Source organism: Nicotiana tomentosiformis, chromosome 7, assembly GCF_000390325.3.
Source record: "Nicotiana tomentosiformis chromosome 7, ASM39032v3, whole genome shotgun sequence".
Lineage (NCBI taxonomy): Eukaryota > Viridiplantae > Streptophyta > Magnoliopsida > Solanales > Solanaceae > Nicotiana > Nicotiana tomentosiformis.
The window spans coordinates 16076497-16097553 of NC_090818.1; positions in this window are offsets into that span (position 1 = coordinate 16076497).

The window sequence follows — 21057 nt, forward strand, 5'->3', positions numbered from 1 at the left end:
AGTTCCTGGAAGCAAATCAATGCTAAAATCAATCTCTCGCTCTGGAGGAATACCTGGAAGCTCATCTGGAAACACATCTGCATACTCTTTGACTACGGGAATAGACTGAAGTATAGGTATCTCAGCATCTGCATTTCTAACTCGCACAATATGATAAATGCACCCTTTTGCGATCATTTTCCTCGCCTTCAGATAGGAAATAAACCTACCTCTGGGTGTTGCTGTATTACCTACCCATTCAAGGACTGGCTCACCCGAAAAATGAAATTTGACTGCCTTTGCTCGGCAATCAACTGTGGCATAGCAAGCTGCCAACCAGTCCATGCCCATGATAGCATCAAAATCCATCATCTCTAGCTCAACTAGGTCCGCTGAGGTCTGACGACTACAAATTGTCACCGTACAACCTCGGTAAATCCGTCTAGCAATAATCGATTCTCCGACCGGTGTAGATACCGCAAAAGGATCACTTAGTATTTCAGGCACTATACCAAACTTCCTCGCGACAAATGGGGTAATATACGATAAAGTAGATCCTGGGTCTATCAAAGCATAAGCATCGTGAGAGCAAATGGTTAATATACCTGTCACAACGTCTGGTGAAGACTCCTGGTCATGTCGACCCGCTAAAGCATAGATACGGTTCTGATTACCACCTGAACTGGAACCTCTACCTCTGCCTCGACCTCTACCAGCCGAAGACTGAGACTCGCGCCCTAAAGGATGCACGGACATAGATGATCCTGTTGCTGAACTCGCTGGTTGTGCCATTCCCCTAGAATCTCTATTTGGGCAATCTCGCATCATATGCCCCGGACGCCCACATGTATAACAAGCATCAGAACCTGCTCGGCATTGGACCCAAGTGTCCTCTACCACAGATGTCACACCGCGGAGGAAATGACCATGTCTGCGCAGAACCTCGTTGTCGCTGCAAACCCGACGCCCGTGAGCTCTCACCTGGTCCTGACTGAGTATAGCGGTCATACCCGTAACCCTGTAACTGAGGTGGCGGAGGCCTAGGTGGCCGTCCGAAGTACTGGGTCCTATAACTACCCTGAGATTGCTCCTGAGACCTGGGAAATCTCATCCTCTTACGTTGCCCTTGCTCAGCCCTCTCTGTACCCTGCTGCCGACGCCTACCCCTTTCTATATTCTGGGCGAATGCCTGAATCCGGGAGATATCCATACTATCCTGCAATGCAGCGGTGGCACATGCCTCGGTTAACTCTGGGGCTAACCCTGCTATAAACCTGTGAATCCTGTCCCGCATAGTAGCAACAATGGATGGTGCATATCTGGCCAATGAGTCAAAACGGAGACTATACTCTCGAACACTCATATTACCCTGCTTGAGGGATAGAAACTGATCGACTCGAGCCTGTCGGATCTCCCGCGGTAAGTACTGGTCAAGGAAGGCATCTGAAAAATTCTCCCAAATAGCTGGAGGTGCATCACGTCCCCTGGACCTCTCCCATCCCTCGTACCAAAGGATGGCTATATCTCGCAGTCGAAAAGCTGCTAGCTCAAGTGCCTCTTTCTCCGTGGCATGCATAACACGAAAGATCCTGTGAAGTTGATCTATGAAATCCTGCGGGTCCTCCCTCTGATCTGTCCCTGTGAACTCTGGGGGACTCAAAGCAATAAACTCTCGGACCCTTGAACTCCCAGATCCCTCAGAAGTTCCTGCACTAGCTGATGCCCTAGCCTGTTGCTGGGTAGCTACCAACTGTGTCAACAAATGCACCGCACTTCTCAAGTCCTGATCTAATGGAAGTGGAGGGGGAACTGGATGTGCGGTTTCCCTAGGAATCTCTGCAGTTGGTGGAGGAACCGGTAATGGCTGAGTAGGGGTCTCACCTTGAGCCTCAGACTGGGCCCCATCTACTGGGGGTACCCTGCTGGTCCCCTCACCTACTGCTGTATCTCTCCTCTGGCTAGCCGTAGTCTTCCTAGTCACCGTCATCTGTGCATGCAAACACCAACACATAAGTTTAATTCAAATTTCCTATAACTCAGTTCTATAGCACGATTTAGATTTCAAAGAAGGGTAACCAACTCCTAAATGCCCTGTAGTTCCCTGCTTATATAATGTGGTGCACAACACATCTATAAACAAGACCCTACTAGACACGGCTTGTAGACTCCCTAGGACAAAACTGCTCTGATACCAAGTTTGTCACGCCCCGAACCTAGGAGCGAGACAAGCACCCGGTGCCCTACCTAACCTGGCGTACCAAATTGCAACTAAGGGACTCTGAACATATAATGTCATACTTTGGCCATGGGGCCACCTTGCAAGACAATTTGCGAAGCAAAATATAAAACTGAATGGAAACTAGCGCTAACTAAACATGAATATAAAGCTAGGCCGACAAGGCCGTCATAACTACTACAGCTGACAAACCATCAAATATACATACTAGGCCTACAAACCCGACATACTGCACTAACCAACAGGATATGTCTACAAGCCTCTACTGATAGATATATTGTGATCGGAACAGGGCCCTGACCTACCCATAACATATATACAGATATACATAAGATGTACAAAAAGTTCAAATAGGCAATTAGAACACGTAGACATGCTATTCTAGGCTAACGGGATAACTACACATGCTAGTATACTCAGATAAGATGAAAAACAGGCTATTAAGCGGTAAAAAAAATATGTTTTTTAACAAATAGCCTGTCACGACCCAACTGGAGGGTCATGACTAGCACCCGGGCCATACTTGCCGAGCACCAACGTACATTTTATCTAACCTTCCTTATTATCTTTAAGGGCCGACAAGATCAATATAAATGGTAGACATGGATCATGAACATCCAACAATGAAAGATAATGTCATGAACATACATAACATGGGACGACAAGACTGTCAAGAAACTATATATAAGGTACGAGCTACCATGAGTCGACACCTGTCTATGAGCCTCTAAAAGAACATAAGTGCTACAACATTGCCGGAACAGGGCCCCGACATACCCATAAGGTCTATAACAAAAATGCATACCAAGACCACGGCAAGTCCGGAGAAGGGATCTCGCCAATAACCGCTGAACTGGACAGCCTACTGTGGTGGGGGAGCTACGTCTACCTGTCTATCAGGACCTGCAGCACGACATGCAGCATCCACAAATAAAAAGGACGTCAGTACGAATAAAGTACTGAGTATGTGAGGCAAGAAAGCATAAGTAAGAACAGTAATGTAAACATGGATAGAGAATATACAACCTGTGACATCTGGGTACCTCTGAGGGCTACTGACATGAAATACATGATACATACATATATATATATACATAAACGTTTAAAACATATGCCTTTGTGGGCATCATCATCATCATATCGTACCCGGCCATAATAGGCTCGGTAAAACGTACCCGGCCATCATAGGGCTCGGTAGAATCGTACCCGGCCACGTGGAGCTCGGTAAAACCCAACTGATCAGTGGTTGCACAATAGGTGCCATACCCGGCCGACTATAGCGCGGCTCAGTAGAGTAAAATAGATACATATATATGATGCATGCTGGACTCGTTGGAATCATATTTTGAACCTTTCGGAGTGACGTAAGGTCGGTATCCTTCGTACACGTTATTAGGATTAACTCTTCATCAAGAATCTTATAAGAATCAGGAACTACCAACAACATTGATAATATAAGAATAAGAGAAGTAACATCAATATCAATCGTTTCATAAGAAGGGCAGCAATGTAAGTACTGCTAGCTTCTAAGAGTAGAGTATCTTTGGGAGCTCGTTCATTACATTATGTACAATTGGAGTCGTGCAAAAGAATGAAGGGGATAGACTCACATACCTTGTATATACTTCCCAACCTCAAGCTATGCAAATATCACGACTCCTTAGTCTACAATAAGATAAATGACACTATCATTATCGTTTAAGCGTCGTAACTATTATGTATCGACCACAACCTATTTTACGATGAAACGGACAGTACCTCCCCTATTTATATGACTTCCCACAAGTCAATACAATCACCAAACAGCCCAAACAACATCATTAATAATCATATTGAGCCTCCAAAACAGTCCACCAACCAACAACATTACTACCAAGCTTTTCGATATATATTTCACAAGTTCTAGCTTCAACGACTTAGCTGCAACTTGGATAATCTTAAATATATATAGAGTAAGAGGTTCCTCACCTTTAAACAGAAAGAACAACTCCAATTTGACCTTAATTTTCCACGAAATATCCCTTCAATTCTGCCACAAGAACAAGGAAGCGAAACTAGCAATTAATTCGGGTTTTTCGGCACTAGAATTACTTTAGAAGACTTGAAATCACCTAGGGTTGATATTAAAAACTTGAAGGTATATTTACAGGACATAAAACACTTAAAACAACCTCCCACACGAGCTGTAACAACACAAAAATCAGCAACAACAAGAAGAACAAGAAACTTACTAGCGCCACGGGATTCCCGACATTTGATTTGTGTTGTTTGCCCTTTGTTTGGGTCTTGGATCATGAGAGAACCTTGAGAGAATGTTTTTAGGGTTATAAGGTCTGAATATACTGAAAAATAATGACTTAAAACGGGGTTGAGTTATCTTATATATGTCCAAATGTCTTAAACCGCCTTTGTGGGCCCCATAGAGAGCAGCTTGGCGCACTCTCGCGAAAATGCGAATATCTCTCTATTCCGAGATCGTATCAATGAACGGTTTAATGCGTTGGAAACTAGACTCATAGATATTCAATTTGATAGGTAGATCACCCCATAATTCCAAGCACATTGGGAGAAAAATGCAGTAACATTTGACCTAAAGTTTAAGTAAAATTATAAACCTAAGTTGCGACAACTTTTATCGACTTTTGTTTCATAACTCGCTTGACTTCAAGACTTATGATGCGGATATTATATGATTCAAATACATTAAAACAAGACCTCTTGGGACAGTTAATCACCTCTAGTGTTACCCGAAAATACGGATTACAACATCCTTGATTCGTTTAACTTCTAATATTTGTTAACCACTCTTATACACCCTTGTATCGTTTAAGACCAATAGGATTAACTTCTTATCATCTCAAAGATAATATCTTCTTGGATTTACATCGACTAACTTACGACGTGATCTATGGTATGCGAATTTGGGTTGTAACACTCTCTCCCCCTTAGGAACATTCATCCTCGAATGTAAGGGTTTATGGGGTGTCTAACTCATCGTGGATTCCGACGGAGATTTCTGGCTGAGTTTTCCCCATAAAATGGACACTAGCCAAACTTGCAAGCAGTTAAACCCAACCTATGGCCTTACAAGACTATACAAAGCATTATGGATATGTACATTATCTGCATATCACCATTTTGTATTAAAAAAGAGTATTCACAAGCTATTGCTTACCTCATAGAGCCGTTTCACCTTATAATGCGTCCTTCTTTCCCCCGACATCCTCGTTATCTTCACTCCGGAATAGGTAAGGGTATTTAGACTTCATCTCCTCTTCTGCTTCCCATGTCATTTCTTTTATATTCTTGTTCCTCCATAATACTTTCACGGAAGCTACATCCTTTGTTCTCAGCTTGCGGACTTGTCGATCTAATATAGCCACTGGCAGTTCATCATATGATAGATCCTTTGTAACTTGTACATCTTTGATAGGGACGACCCGAGAAGGGTCTCCAATACATTTCCTCAACATAGATACATGGAATACCGGGTGGACAAATTCCAATTCAGATGGCAATTCTAACTCGTAAGCAACCTGTCCAATTCGTCGAAGAATTTTGTACGGCCCAATATACCGTGGACTCAACTTACCCTTCTTCCCAAAACGCATAACACCCTTCATCGGCGAGATCTTCAGGAAAACCCAATCACCAACCTCAAATTCCAGATCACGACGTCGGACGTCGGAATAAGACTTTTTCCTGCTTTGTGCCGTCCTCAGTCGCTCTTGTATCACTTTCACCTTCTCAATGGCTTGGTGAATCAAATCTGGCCCATATAATTCTGTCTCACCGACTTCGAACCATCCAACTGGTGATCTACATCTCCTCCCATACAGTGCCTCATACGGGGCCATTTTAATACTGAAATGGTAGCTATTATTGTAGGCAATTCTATAAGTGCCAGATGGTCATCCCAATTCCCCTTGAAATCTAGAACACATGCTCGTAGCATATCTTCAAGCATCTGGATGGTACGTTCAGCCTGTCCATCAGTCTGCGGATGGAATGCAGTGCTGAGATTTACTTGTGTGCCTAAACCCTTCTGAAAAGACCTCCAAAAGTTAGCCGTAAATTGAGCTCCTCGGTCTGATATAATAGATACCGGCACACCATGAAGCCTAACAATCTCCTTGATATACAACTTCGCATAATCTTCAGCCGTGTAAGTTGTCTTAACTGGTAGAAAATGGGCAAATTTTGTAAGTCGATCAACTATCACCCAGATGGAGTCAAACTTATGATAAGAGCGAGGTAATCCAATAATGAAGTCCATATTAATCACCTCCCATTTGTAGGTCGGAATCTCTATATTCTGAATCAATCCACTGGGTTTCTGATGCTCGATCTTTACTTGTTGATAATTAGGACACTGGGCTACAAATTCTGCAATAGACTTCTTCATGTTATCCCACCAATATTGCTCCTTAACGTCATGATACATCTTTGTCGAGCCAGGATGGATAGAATATCGGGACTGGTGAATCTCAATCATAATCTTCTCTCGCAACCCTGCCACACTAGGTACACATAATCGGCCCTGGTATCTCAGTGTCCCATCTCCTCCGATCTTGAAAGCTGTAATCTTACACTGCTGAATTCCCTCTCTCAATCTTACTAAGGTAGGATCTTCATATTGCCGTGCTTTTACCTCGGCTACCAAAGATGATTCTGCTGTATTCTGTACAGTAACACCTCTGTCATCAGAGTCCAACAATCTGATTCTCATATTGGCCAGCTGGTGAAGCTCTTTGGTCAACCCTTGTCTACCTGCCTCAATATGTATTAAGCTTCCCATTGACTTACGGCTGAGAGCGTCTGCCACAACAATGGCTTTACCAGGATGGTGCAATATCTCGACGTCGTAGTCTTTCAGTAATTCAAGACACCTACGCTGCCTCAAATTCAACTCCTTCTGCTTGAAGATGTATTGTAAACTCTTGTGATCTGTGTAGATGTCAACATGGACGCCGTATAAGTAGTGCCGCCATATCTTCAAAGCATATATTACTGCAGCCAATTCCAAATCATGAGTCGGGTAATTCTTTTCATGCTTCTTCAATTGTCTTGATGCATAAGCAATCACCTTCCCATGTTGCATCAATACGCACCCCAAACCTATACCTGAGGCATCACAATATACCACATAACCTTCTGTTCCTTCTGGGAGAGTGAGCACTAGCACGGATGTCAATCGATTCTTTAGCTCCTGAAAACTATGTTCACAAGCATCAGACCACTGGAACTTAGTTTTCTGTGTTAACTTAGTCAATGGTGCTGATATAGAGGAAAACCCTTCTACAAACCGCCTATAATATCTTGCTAGCCCCAGGAAGCTGCGGACTTCTGACGGTGTTGTAGGTCTCGGTCAATTCTTCACTGCATCGATCTTCTGAGTGTTGACACTAATACCCTCATCAAATATCACATGGCCAAGGAATGCTACTGAGTTCAGCAAGAATTCACATTTAGAGAGCTTAGCATATAACTTATGATCCTGAAGGGTCTGGGCATAAGCCTGAATACGGGAAATATCCATGCCCTCTACCAAGGAGGCTGTTGTGCACTCATTTATCAGATGTGGTCACCCTATCACTCATCTCGGCCACCATATGGGGAGTATACCTTGATAAAGAATCAAACTATATACTATACTCTCATGCACTCATATTACCCTGTCGAAGGTTCAAGAACTTATCAGCTCTAGCTCATCGTATCTCAGCTGGTAAGTAGTGATGAAGAAAGGCCTCAGAAAATTCCTTCCACACGGCTGGAGGAGCGTTCGGACCCCTAGATCTCTCCCAACTATCATACCATAAAATCGCTAAATCCCATAACCGATAAGAAGCCAACTCTACTGCCTCTGTATCACTAGCATGCATAACACGCAATGTACAATGAACCTGATCAATAAATGTTTGCGGGTCCTCCTTGGGGCTTGATCCGGTAAACACTGGAGGGTCTAGATTAATAAAATCACGAACTCCTGCACTAACCGGTTTATCAGCAGCACCGGTATTCTGCCTCTGAGCCTGAGCAGCTACTAAGCTACTCAACAACTGCACTGCACTGCGCATATCGTGGTCTGTAGTGCCAGACGGAGGAACTGGATGTACTGGGTGCCTCCTAATATCCTCTGGAGGAGACAGAGAGGTATGAGACGGCATCTCACTCTGAGGCTCACTTTGGCCTGCTATGGCTGGAGGCACCTGAATGTTACCCTCTCCTACAGCTGTATCAAGCCGTTTACTAATCGCTTGCTTCCTAGTCGAAGGCATCGCTAAAAGAAAACAAGGTGAATATTAGATATGAACACTTACGACTCAACTCTACGCACGATCTAGATTCAGGAAGAAGGTAACAACCCTAGATGTCACGTAGCCTCCTGATTATAAATGTGGCGCGCTACACATCCATAATCAAAACTCTACTAGACACGGCTCATAGACAACCCCTAGGACAGACTTGCTCTGATACCAAGTTTGTCACGACCCAACTGGAGGGTCATGACTAGCACCCGGGCCATACTTGCCGAGCACCAACGTACATTTTATCTAACCTTCCTTATTATCTTTAAGGGCCGACAAGATCAATATAAATGGTAGACATGGATCATGAACATCCAACAATGAAAGATAATGTCATGAACATACATAACATGGGACGACAAGACTGTCAAGAAACTATATATAAGGTACGAGCTACCATGAGTCGACACCTGTCTATGAGCCTCTAAAAGAACATAAGTGCTACAACATTGCCGGAACAGGGCCCCGACATACCCATAAGGTAACTGCTCGGCCGTAGTAGGCTCGCTCATAGGCGCTCGGCCATACTGGGCATCTGTACCTCGGCCATCCCGGGCTCGCTCATAGGCGTTCGGCCACAGTAGGCTCGGTATATATAACTTACCATCTGATCAGAGGTTGCCCAATAGGGGCCTGCCCACCGATTATAGCTCGATGGTGGTGAAAATATGTAATACTGTATATATATATAGACCCTCTGCTCTCTTGACTGAATAAAGACAAAACTAAACTGAATATGAAGTCTCGATAAGGAATAATATTGTAACTTATGAGACTAGAATAATGTGAATAAATTCATGAATACGAACTTCTCTTTATGTCTCATTATTAACACATGTAGCTACGAGATCATGCCAAAATGAAGGAAGGGCTTAGCCTTAACATACCTTATCACAATCTTTCCAATCACCAAGTTGAACTCACCTCTTTGCACCTTAATCTACAAGAATGATAATAATACTATCGTTAAGTTACGAAAGGTACAACTATCGCACAACGAACGACAAACTTATTTTGTATTAAAACGGGCAGCATCTCCCCTATAATCCTTACTTCCTCCAAATTCAAGATAACACCAACAATACAAGAACAGAACAATAACAACATAAATACATCATTTTCCAGCCATATATACGCCATCAAACACTACAAAACAGCCCAACATACCCCAATCTCTTCATACTCAAAACGACCACCGTAGTAGTGTCAAACGACCCGAAAATGTTATGACGAACGACCAGCCAACCACCCTACATTTATATGGTGTTTCTACACCTCCTTCCTCCTCCAAAACTCCACAAAACAGTAGCAAAACACGCAGCCCAACAGCAACACAAAACAGTCCACAAAACAGTCTGCTACAAGTGAATAACTCGAACTCACGGCTTCCGATCACCGTCCCGTGAGTTCTTACAAGTATAGAACGACTTGCCATGAATTTATAGAAGAACAAATGGATGAAAGAGAGCAGTAAACTCACCTTATTTGTTGGATAACTCAGCTCCTATCTTGGTTCTTCAAACTTTAGGTTTTACCTCTAATTAGAACTTGAAAGGGAGAGAAAATCAATTAGGGTTTGTGGGAAATTTTTGGGAGAGTTCTTTGCAGAGCTTATGTCTGGTTATTATGCTCTATTTTAAGTCTAATATATGAAGAAAATGATCCTTTAAAAGGCCTCTTTGGACGACCCGAAATGGCCCATTTTTGGGCTTTCATTTAAGCAAGTAGGTGACACACCTACTTGTCACCTAGCAGCTTGCGCAGTATTGAAAAAATTCCCATATCTCTCTACTCAAATATCGTATTGACAAACAGTTTAATGCTTTGGAAAATAGACTCATAGATCTTTAATTTGATGGGTGGAACACCCCATAACTCTAAGTATATTGGGAGAAAATTGCAGTTATATTTGACCCAAAGTTTCAGTAAAACTTATGAATGTAACTTGTGATGACTTTCATCGACTTTTGTTCCACAACTCGCTTGACTTCAAAACATAACACACGGATGTCATACGACTAATATAAATCATAACATAATCTCTTTATCATGTTAATCACCCTAGTCTCACCCCAAAGGTACATGTTATAACATTCCCAACTTGTCGACTTTCGACGAAACATTGTTTTATTCAATTGCTTTAGCTTCTAAACTGTCCAACCCTCTTTGTACTTGTTGTTCATGATCTTCAATATTTGCAACCTCAGAGGTAACATGATTAACTTACTTTATATACTTTTAAATATTAACTCATTTTTAGTCCTACATTAGTTTGCTTACGACGCATTTTTACGTACGAAAATATAGGGTGTAACAAAGTTCTACATGGGTTAAGCTACGTAAACATCTTGAGCGAAGAGTACTTCTACCCAGAACTATGAGTTGGATCCCCCTAGGCAAAAAGGTTCTACCTGGGTTAAGCTACGTAAAACACCCTAAGCGAAAAGTACTTCTACCCGAAAATATGAGCTGGATCCCACTAGGCGAAAAGGTTCTACCGGAGTTAAGCTTCGCAAAATATCCTGAGCGAAGAGTACTTCTACCTAGAACTATGAGTTGGTTCCCCTAAGGGAAAAGGTTCTACCTGGGTTAAGCTACGTAAAACATCCTGAGTGAAGAGTACTTTTACCCGGAACTATGATCTAGATCCCCCTAGGCGAAAAGGTTCTACCTGGGTTAAGCTACGTAAAACATCCTGAGCGTAGAGTACTTCTACCCGGAACTATGAGTTGGATCCCCCTAAGCAAAAAAGGTTCTATCTGGGTTAAGCTACGTAAAACATCCTGAGCAAAGAGTATTTCTACCCGAAAATATGAGTTGGATCCCCCTAAGAAAAAAGGTTCTACCTAGGTTAAGCTATGTAAAACATCCTGAGCGAAGAGTACTTCTACCCGGAACTATGAGCTGGATCCCCCTAGGCGAAAAGGTTATACCTAGGTTAAGCTGCATATAACATCATGAGCGAAGAGTACTTGCACCCCGAAACTATGAGCTGGATCCCTCTAGGCGAAATGGTTCTACCTGAGTTAAGCTACGTAAAAATACCCTGAGTAAAGAGTACTTCTACCCGGAACTATGAGCTGCATCCCCCTAGGGGAAAAGGTTCTACCCAAGTTAAGCTAGGTAAAACATCCTGAGCGAAGAGTACTTCTACCCGGAACTATGAGCTGGATCCCCCTAGGCGAAAAGGTTCTACCTGGGTTAAGCTACGTAAAACATCCTAAGCAAAGAGTACTTCTACCCGGAACTATGAGCTGGATCCCCCTAGGCGAAAAGGTTCTATCTGGGTTAAGATACGTAAAACAACCTGAGCGAAGAGTACTTCTACCCGGAATTATGAGTTGGATCCCCCTAGACGAAAAGGTTCTACCCTAGTTAAGCTACGTAAAACAGCCTGAGTGAAGAGTACTTCTACCCGAAAATATGAGTTGGATCCCCTTAGGCGACAAGGTTCTACCTGGGTTAAGCTACGAAAATGAGAGGCATGAATAGTAGTGACGCATGCTGAAAATAAAAGAAAAATGGATATTTTGAGGAACTTACCTTTGATGTCATTCGTCCTTTGATAATCGCCACTCTGCACTGCTTTGGTCCTACTTCAAATAAAGAAAACTTGTGAGTTTTCAAAGTGGTGGTCCGTTTGTGGCCTTGATATCTTTGGCAGCTTGGCTTTGTGCGCATTCGCTTCAGGAAGACCGACTGTATTGGTAGTTGGCTACACTGCTGGTAGACTCTGTTGTTGCTTTCAAGAGGCTTTTGCTCTCTGTACCAACCCTGATTGTGTTTGTGGCTCAATCAGCCTTATCCCAACTGGAGATCTTTGCTTAGGTGACCTTTTCTGATATCTTGAATGGCTTCTTGCTTTTCGAGCAATTTGTTTGTCACATAGAATCGCCACAGGGTATGCACCTTTTGCATGATGTGCACACTTCATAGTTTCTGTTCAGTATTACAGGGAATCCGTAATCAATCTTGCGATCTTTTCTTTGCTTGTTTTTGACAAGTAGGCAGACAAAAATATCTTTTGGGGGAACCTTTGTATTATACGAATCCTCAAGACCTGTCGACTGTAACAACTGTGTGTGCATGTTAATTCTCCGATAATGTTATCTTGAATGTTCTAGCCAGAATTAGTTTTGTGCAATTGAAAAGCTGGTAGCAGATTTTGAAATCCTTTCTTACTTGTTTTGACAAGGACTGACTCAAAGCAAAGGATATAATGATGCGAAGAAACAATATTTACAAGAGATCCCTTCATCAGAAAGGAAAAAAGGAAGGCTTTATTTTTTTAATTATATATATATAAAGAAGGAAGAGGCTCTGTTTTTTTTTTTTGAATAAGGTAACTAGCCATAATGATCATGACATGCATTTTGGACTCAACGACCTGATCTATCAAACTGATCTAATCATTCCTTTCGTTATTCCTTCGGGCCTTGAAGTCTGGCTAGTTTGTGTTAATTCTTTGCATCAGTTTCACGACTTACTTTCGACTAGTGGTGCCCCGAGATATTTTCACCAGCAAGTCTCTCTCATTTATTTATCTCTACTTACCGTCGTCTTACAGTGCCTGTGAGGGTTTTCACCAGTAAGACTCTCTCATTTATTTATCTCTACTTACCGTCATCTTACAGTGCCTGTGAGGGTTTTCATTAGTAAGACTCTCTCGTTTTTTTTGTTTTTTTAAATTTTTTTTGTTTTGTTTTCTTGATCCCTTGAGTAAAAACCATGACCATGTCCTCCATATGACAACCATTCCTCATTGCGGATTTCCCTTGGCATTCTCAAAAATGATCAGGAGGTCTTGTTTGGAAGGCTTTTGGATATGGTTAGAAAGAAAGGACGGCATGAAGGCTTAAAGTAGACTCAATATTATGGGTTTTACACTTACAACTCTTGGAATCGACTCTTTCAAAAAAAACTAAAACAAACTAATGCCCCAGTTTTAGATACTAGATTTTTTTATTTTTTTATATTTGGAATACTTATTTGGTTGGACCGAACAGTGTAAGGCTTCTTACGTATCCCTTCTTTAGGGAATCAGGTCAAACGTAGTTCAAATATCCGACCTAACTATTTTTTTTCATCTTTCTTTTTTTTTTCTTTTTTTTTCTTTTTTTTTTTGGTTGTAAAATGCCCCAGCTCTTATGTTCTAGGGGCATGGAACTTAGACTATTTTATTTTTGGACTTTTGACTCTAGACTTGATTCCAAAAGAAAGGGAGGGTCAAAGATTATAACAAAGCTCAAAAGGGGTAAAAAATGGTATAAAGTATTTGGGTAGCAGAAAAAAGGGCCTCATAGCCTCAAGAACGCCAAACATATTATCTTTTCACAATCATGACATTGATAAACATGTTGTCTTCTGGGTCTTGTCCAACGTAAATCTGTATGAGCAATAATTTCCTCGTAAGGAATGACCCTTGTCAATTTGGGTGACCTTTCTTTCTTGATATGGAAGTGTGCATTTCGATACTGATTGATTCGTTTCAAATTATATGTATTGCACCTTATTTTGAAAAATACTTTCTATCTTTTAGTGCTAAACAGACTTCAACCCATCTGATCACCCTTAAGCCCGATCTTCACAACAGTTCATGGGTAGAGATCCTTAACCTCCATGGGTATGACTGCTTTGGTTCCACGTATACTTGGCTTATACTTATTTTCCAAATGTTTCATGTCTTTATTCAACTTCAAAAATGTCACTTTCTCACTTATCCAATTCAAGACTAAATCAGTTTTCTAAGATCTTGCCAAAAACTTCGCACGCATGTCATGTCATTAGAACTAGCATGAAAATAACTATGCACAAAATGGACACAAAATGACTGACTGTTTTTATTGAATAAAGGATAGCAGGGTCCGATAACACAAAAACAAGAAGAAAAGACGACAAAATAAGCTACCATGTCTCCTTAATGGCTAAAAGAACAGTGATTTTCCACTTACTAAGCGGCATCTTAGCCACAAATTTGTAAATCAACACTACTACGACATTCAACCCTTTTATTCCTTCTGATTCAACGCTCAAATTTTGACTTTTTGATCAAAACATTCCCAATATTGGCTGTCAGATTTCAAGATTGACGACATGGGAAATTTCATAGCAACTAACTTCTCAAAGGACTTGAAAGAATTTTCATGTATCCCCATCATCAAACCATCCCGAGCAACGCATGTCTTATTGCTTAAACCTGATAAAGTCAACCAACATTTGCCTCCATTTTTGATTTTTCATCGCCAACTTGCCTACTTGCCTTTTTGCGACTTTGGATCAACAACAATGGTGTTTGTCCCATTGGTTGAGAAGATGCTTTTATTTTCGAGGGATCTTGGATTATTTTTGTGACTCGCCATTGCAAACCGACAAACCGACCACCTTTGACTAGCTTTTACTTCAAAACAGCACGCTCTTTTTTTTCTCTTTCTTTTCTCTTTTTTTTTCTTATTTTTTTTAACCATTAGATCGAACCTGATGTGGGTTGCCTACGTATCATGTGGGAAGATGAATTAGATCTTGCATAGTTCGGGAAGATCAATAATAAAGAAAATAATCTAACTATTTTTTTTACTTATATATAAATAATCCCACAAAAACTTCTAAAGAAGAAAGATTTTATTTTTGGAATTGGTGAAAGAAAGACTTCTAAAGAAGAAAGAAAATATTTTTTAATTTTGAATTTTTTTTTTGTAAATTTTACAAGAAAGAAAATATATTTTTGGATTTTGATTTTTTTTTTAATTTTGGGAGAAAGACTTTTTTTTAAAAGAAAGAAACTATTTTTGGATTTTTGGATTTGACGTCTCAAAGAAAAACTTCTAAAGAAGGAATTAAAGAAAAATATCTTTTTGGATTTTTTGAAAATTGGGGGCCGAAACCGATGAGGTTTGCCTACGTATCTCACATCCGGTAAGAATCGGACCCGCGTAGTTCAGTCGGTGTTGACATAACAGAAAAATATAATTTTAAAAAAAAAATTGGCTTATTTTTTAAATGACTCTTGTTCTTTTTTTTTTTTCAAAATTTCGGCAGATTTTCAGGATTTTTTAAATACCTAGATTTTTCAGAACCGGGTAAGTTTCTCTCTCCTCACTCTTTATTTTTCTTGATTTTCTTTCCCTATTCTAGAAGATGGTCAACATGCAAGTCGAAACAAATAAGTGCACAAGTAGCACGTTAAATGTATCAGCATGGTCTTTTAAATTGGGTACACCTATCCTAGACGGACCCAACCCCTGTGTTGAGTCCCCAAAGTCAAATACACGTGATGCAAACAAACGTACCTACTAGGGATCCGGCATGAGGTTTGTTCTTCTAGGTTTAAATCCTGGTAGAGAAGGAATTTAGACTGGCTTACTCGAGCGGACAACCCGAGCCGAGGAGGGTCAGCGTACCGGTAGCATTGCTTTTCGGCTTAGCTGGTGGTGCTCCCCGCCTAAAATATGTGTGACTAAAATCCTTCACCGGGTGACAAACACATCGGCTATCTCAAAGAAAGCGTGCTATGTCAAGAAAATACCCAATTTAAATTCAAGAAGACTCAGAGGAGTACGAGAGAAGACCATTTATATGTACAGTTCAACAATATCAAAGCGGTAAAAAATGGACAAATTGCACATTAGGCCCAAATAAATCACAGTATATACAAAAATTAATAAAGCCAAATAAAGTCAATGTACAAGCTCGAATTCTTGAGATTCCCCAACAGTGTCGCCAGAGCAGTCACACCCCTTTTTACCCCGAAAGGATATGTATGTTATGTATCGTTGTGGATTGTGGGTTAAAGAGTTTTTCTAATTAAAGTGACAAACTTGAGTAGAGATTACTTTATTTATAGAGTCGCCACTTGAAATTATTTTTGGTGTTCCAAGTCACCTATTATTTGAACCCCTATTCAAAAGAAGATTTGACTCTTTTATTATTGGTATGCGAAAATAAAGTTCGGGTAAGAAATTTTGTTGACCGGGGAGAAGGTGTAAGGAATTCCCCGAGTCCTGTGGTTCTAGCACAGTCGCTTTATTGACTACAACTTGGCTTGAATTAATTTTGGATAAACTGTAATTTATTGGTTTTCATATTTTATCTATCTGCTTTTAATTATTAAAATATGGAATTATCTTTGAAACGAATCACGTGTGTGAATCCGTTTTGTTTATTGTGCCAAAATTATGTCACGCGTACGTGTACACAATTAATAGCACTTTATTTATTAAGATTATTTTGGCCAAAGTTGCACGAACACATACTTCGATTTTAATTTTGAAAATCATAATTATGTCACGCGAACGTATACATAATGGCGATAAACTAATTAAAAGCTTCGTGAGTTATTTTCCTAAGCTACTTTTGAGATTATTGTAAGGTCACGAATTATGAAATTATTGTGGGAGAAATGGTATGAATTGATAAGTATAGAAGACGTGAAAATGGGCTAGCAACATGTATATTACTTAAACCTTGGGCGACGTTAAATTATTTGTCTCAGGTCTAATAAAAAAAATTAGAATTTAGTCTGACATCATGTAAAGCCCAATTTCTTTCAATTGTGAATTAACCCTACCACTCACCAAAATTAGCAAAGATAACACTGCCACACTTCCTTAACATTTCAAATATGCTCAAACTAAATTCTATCATTCTAGTTTAAATAAAGCAACTCAAACAATGTGTACTACCAAACAAGTACAGTCGTAAAAGTTATAAATAAATTAAAATGGTCATGGGCTAATCCTCATAATACCAGACAAAGATAAATTCTCGTTTTAGCATGGAGTAAATTAAACTAGACAGATATTATTCATACACCAATAAGAAATAAGATCTGAAATAAAAATGAACAAAGTTGGAGTATAACCTTAAGCAAAGCAAATCGTCTTCCAATTTAAGAAGAAATTTTGAGTATCGCATATGTGCTCAAGCCATGGTTGACCAAGAGCAGGAACAAAATCTAAAACATGGACCGCGAACCGGGAAAAGCAACTCGTAGGCGATCTCGACTTAACCGGAAAACCTCACTAGCGGCCTCGAAAAGAGCCTCGTCTCAGTAGGGTCGGAGCTGCTTTTTTGTTGGTGGAGATGCTGCATTTTTGTAGCTTTTGGGGGTCGTTTCTTTTTGGCTACTTCGATGGCTAAAAATGGTTAAGAAAGCAGTGCTTTAAAGTAGGTTTTTACAGCTGCAAAAATGATGTTACAAACGTGACGTTTCAGCTGTGTAAAAGGTGGTTTTGGGGTGATTCAAAGATAAAGTTTGGGGGTATTTGAAGCATTTTAATGGAGATTTTTCACTGAATTTTTTTTTTGGAGGAGAAGAACTGGCTTCAATGGGGTTTTAATGGCTGTGCTTTTCAGCTGCATTTGGGGGTGTTTTGGATGAGTTTTGGTGTGTTTTTGTTGTTGGGTTTGATGCTAATTTTCAACTGGAGTTTGAGCTGATTTTCCCCTATTTTTTGACTTTCCTCCTCCCTTTTTTGACTTTCCTCTTCCCTTTTTGATTTTCTTCCTCCCCTTTTTGACTTTTTGTTGTATGTATTTATATTAGTAAGAGAGAGTGAGAGTGTGAATTGTTAAAGAGTAAAATTGGGGGAAGTGAAAAGTTAGGTATTGGTGAGATGAATGGAAAACAATTCACACATAGTCAAAAATTAGGTGCTCACACTCTTTCTTTCCGAACCAGGACTCCACTTACCGCTATCTCCGAGACCGCCAAATACAAGTATAGTTGTTCGTCTGTCTTTAGTGTGTGAAGCAGCGGCGGGATCGATAAGTATCTCTTTAGCTCCTCCAAAGCTCGTTGGCATTCCGAAGTCCATGAAAAGTTATTCTTCTTTTTCAATAGTGCGAAGAATCGGTGGCTTTTATCGGACGACCTTGAAATAAATCGCCCTAGGGCGGCTATGCACCTGGTTAGCCTTTGCACAGCCTTTACGTTGTCCACGAACGTGATATTTTTGATGGATTTGATCTTGTCGGCATTAATCTTGATTCCTCGGTTGTATACTATGAACCCGAGGAATTTACGTGATCCAACTCCGAACACATATTTTTCCGGGTTCAGCTTCATATTGTACTTTTTCAATATGCTGAAGGTTTTCTTCAAATGTTTTAAATGGTCCTCTACTTGCAGGGACTTAACCAACATATCGTCAATGTAAACCTCCATCGATTTTCCTATTTTTTCTTCAAACATCCGGTTTACTAGTCATTGATAAGTGACACCGACATTTTTTTAATTCGAATGGCATCATGTTATAGCAGTGCGTGTCGTACTTAGTGATGAAGGAGGTTTATTCCTGATCATCCAGGTCCATCCGTATCTGGTTGTATCCGGAATAGGCATCGAGAAAACTGAGGGTCTCATGGCCGGTCGTGACATCGATCATGCGATCAATGTTGGGCAGAGGGAAAGAATCCTTGGGAACTGCTTTGTTCAGATCCTTATAATCTACTCACATTCTTGATTTGTCCCCCTTTTTATGGACTACCACTACATTTGCTAACCAATTCGGGTATTTAATCTCCCAAATAGACCCTATTTTAAGGAGTTTAGATACATCGTCCTTGATGAAAGCATGTTTGACCTCGGGCTGGGGCCTCCTCTTCTGCTTGACCGGATTGATTTTTGGGTTCATGCTTAGCTTGTGAGTGGTTATCTCCGGTGGGATCCTTGTCATATCAAGATAGGACCAAGCGAAACAATTTATATTAGCTACAAGAAATTGAATAAGTTTTTTCCTGAGCTTGGGAGTTAACTCCATGCCCAGGTATACCTTCCGATCGGGTAGATGTTCGATCAATATAACCTGCTCCAGCTCTTCGACCGTCGATTTGGTTGCGTCAGAGTCGTCGGTAATTATAAAAGATAGGGCCGTAATCATCATCTTCATAAGTTCTCTGCTTATCTGGTTGGGTCGCGGCCGGTATCGATGACTACTATTTGGCCTCTTGGTTTGCGCCCGAATTTGGTTCCTTCGATGTTGCGAGCGTTGATATTGGAATCACTTCTTCAACTGCAAACATCTCTTTTGCAACCGGTTGTTCCCTGTAGATTGTCTTAATCCCCCAAGAGTTGGGAATTTTAACACCTGGTGAAGAGTTGAGGGAACTGCCCTCATATTGTGGATCCATGGCCTTCCGAGATAGGCGTTGTACCATATGTCTCCTTCGATCACATAAAACTTGGCCTCTCATATGATTTCGGTGGTATTGACCGGTAACATTATCTCCCCCTTGGTGGTTTCACATGCCATGTTGAACCTATTTAGAACTCGGACTGTAGGCACGATTTTGTCTTGTAGACCGAGCTGCTCCACGACCCTAGACTGAATGATGTTGGCCGAGCTACCTGGATCAATCAACACACGTTTAATTCGAGTTTTATTTATGAGTACAGATATTACCAGTGCATCATTATGAGGTTGTACGATCCGTTCCGCATCCTCATCACTGAAAGATAAAATTCCTTCCGGTATGTAGTCTCGAGTTCGTTTCTCCCTAGTGATGGATATTTTGGTGCGTTTCAACATCGGCCCCTGTGGGATATCGACTCCACCGATGATCATATTAATGGCGTGTTGAGGTTCGGTATCTTCTTGTTCTGTCTGTTTGTTAGAATCTTTGTTCCTGAAATGATTCTTGGTTCCGTCGCTCAATAATTCTCGAAGGTGCCCATTGTTGAATAATCGGGCTACTTCTTCTCTTAGTTGTCGACAATTTTCCATTCTATGACCGTGAGTCCCATGATATTTGCACATCTAGTTAGGATCCCTTTGAGCTGGATCAGATTGTAGAGATCAAGGTCATTTGGTATCCTTGATGCGCCCGATAGTTGATACGATGGCGGCAACATCGACATTAAAGTTGTATTCCGATAGCCTCGGCGCTTCTTTAGGCCCGATGGACATGTCGAAGCTATTTTTGGTCATGAGCCCCTGGTTGCTTCGACCTTGGTCATTTCTCCTTTCGTTTCTTATGGGGTTCCGCCCGGACCCACTGCTCCTCCGATCTCCATTATATGGCAGATATCGATCCTTGTTTGATCTTGATTCACGATCGATGTCTCTCTTGACTCTGTCGAGGGTTCTGACTAGATAAACAGACTCCGAAGGGGCCCCGATTTGCTGACCGTTGGTCTCTCGTTGACTCGTTCCGTGATTTCTGCCATAATGGTTGGTTAATGGCGAGAATTAGGACCCCTGTCGGATGAGTTGGCAAAGCTTTATTCGAGACTGTTAGAAACAGGACCGGTTACGCCTTCGGTAAACTCGAGGGCAAATCTGATGGTTTCGATGGCTAACTATGACAATGTTTTGGGTTCTATCGTAATCACCATCTGCCGATCTTGGCTGATGGTATTAGACGTCAGATCGATCTTCGAGCTCGACTCCACCCGATCACAGATATTCCGACCCTTGCCTAATCAGGGAGTTCAGAAGCTCGATCGAATATCGAGCTCGATTTTATCCGTATACAATATGCATATGCGGTATGGTCACAGAATAAAATAAACTGCTAGTATAAAAGGATGCAACCAGG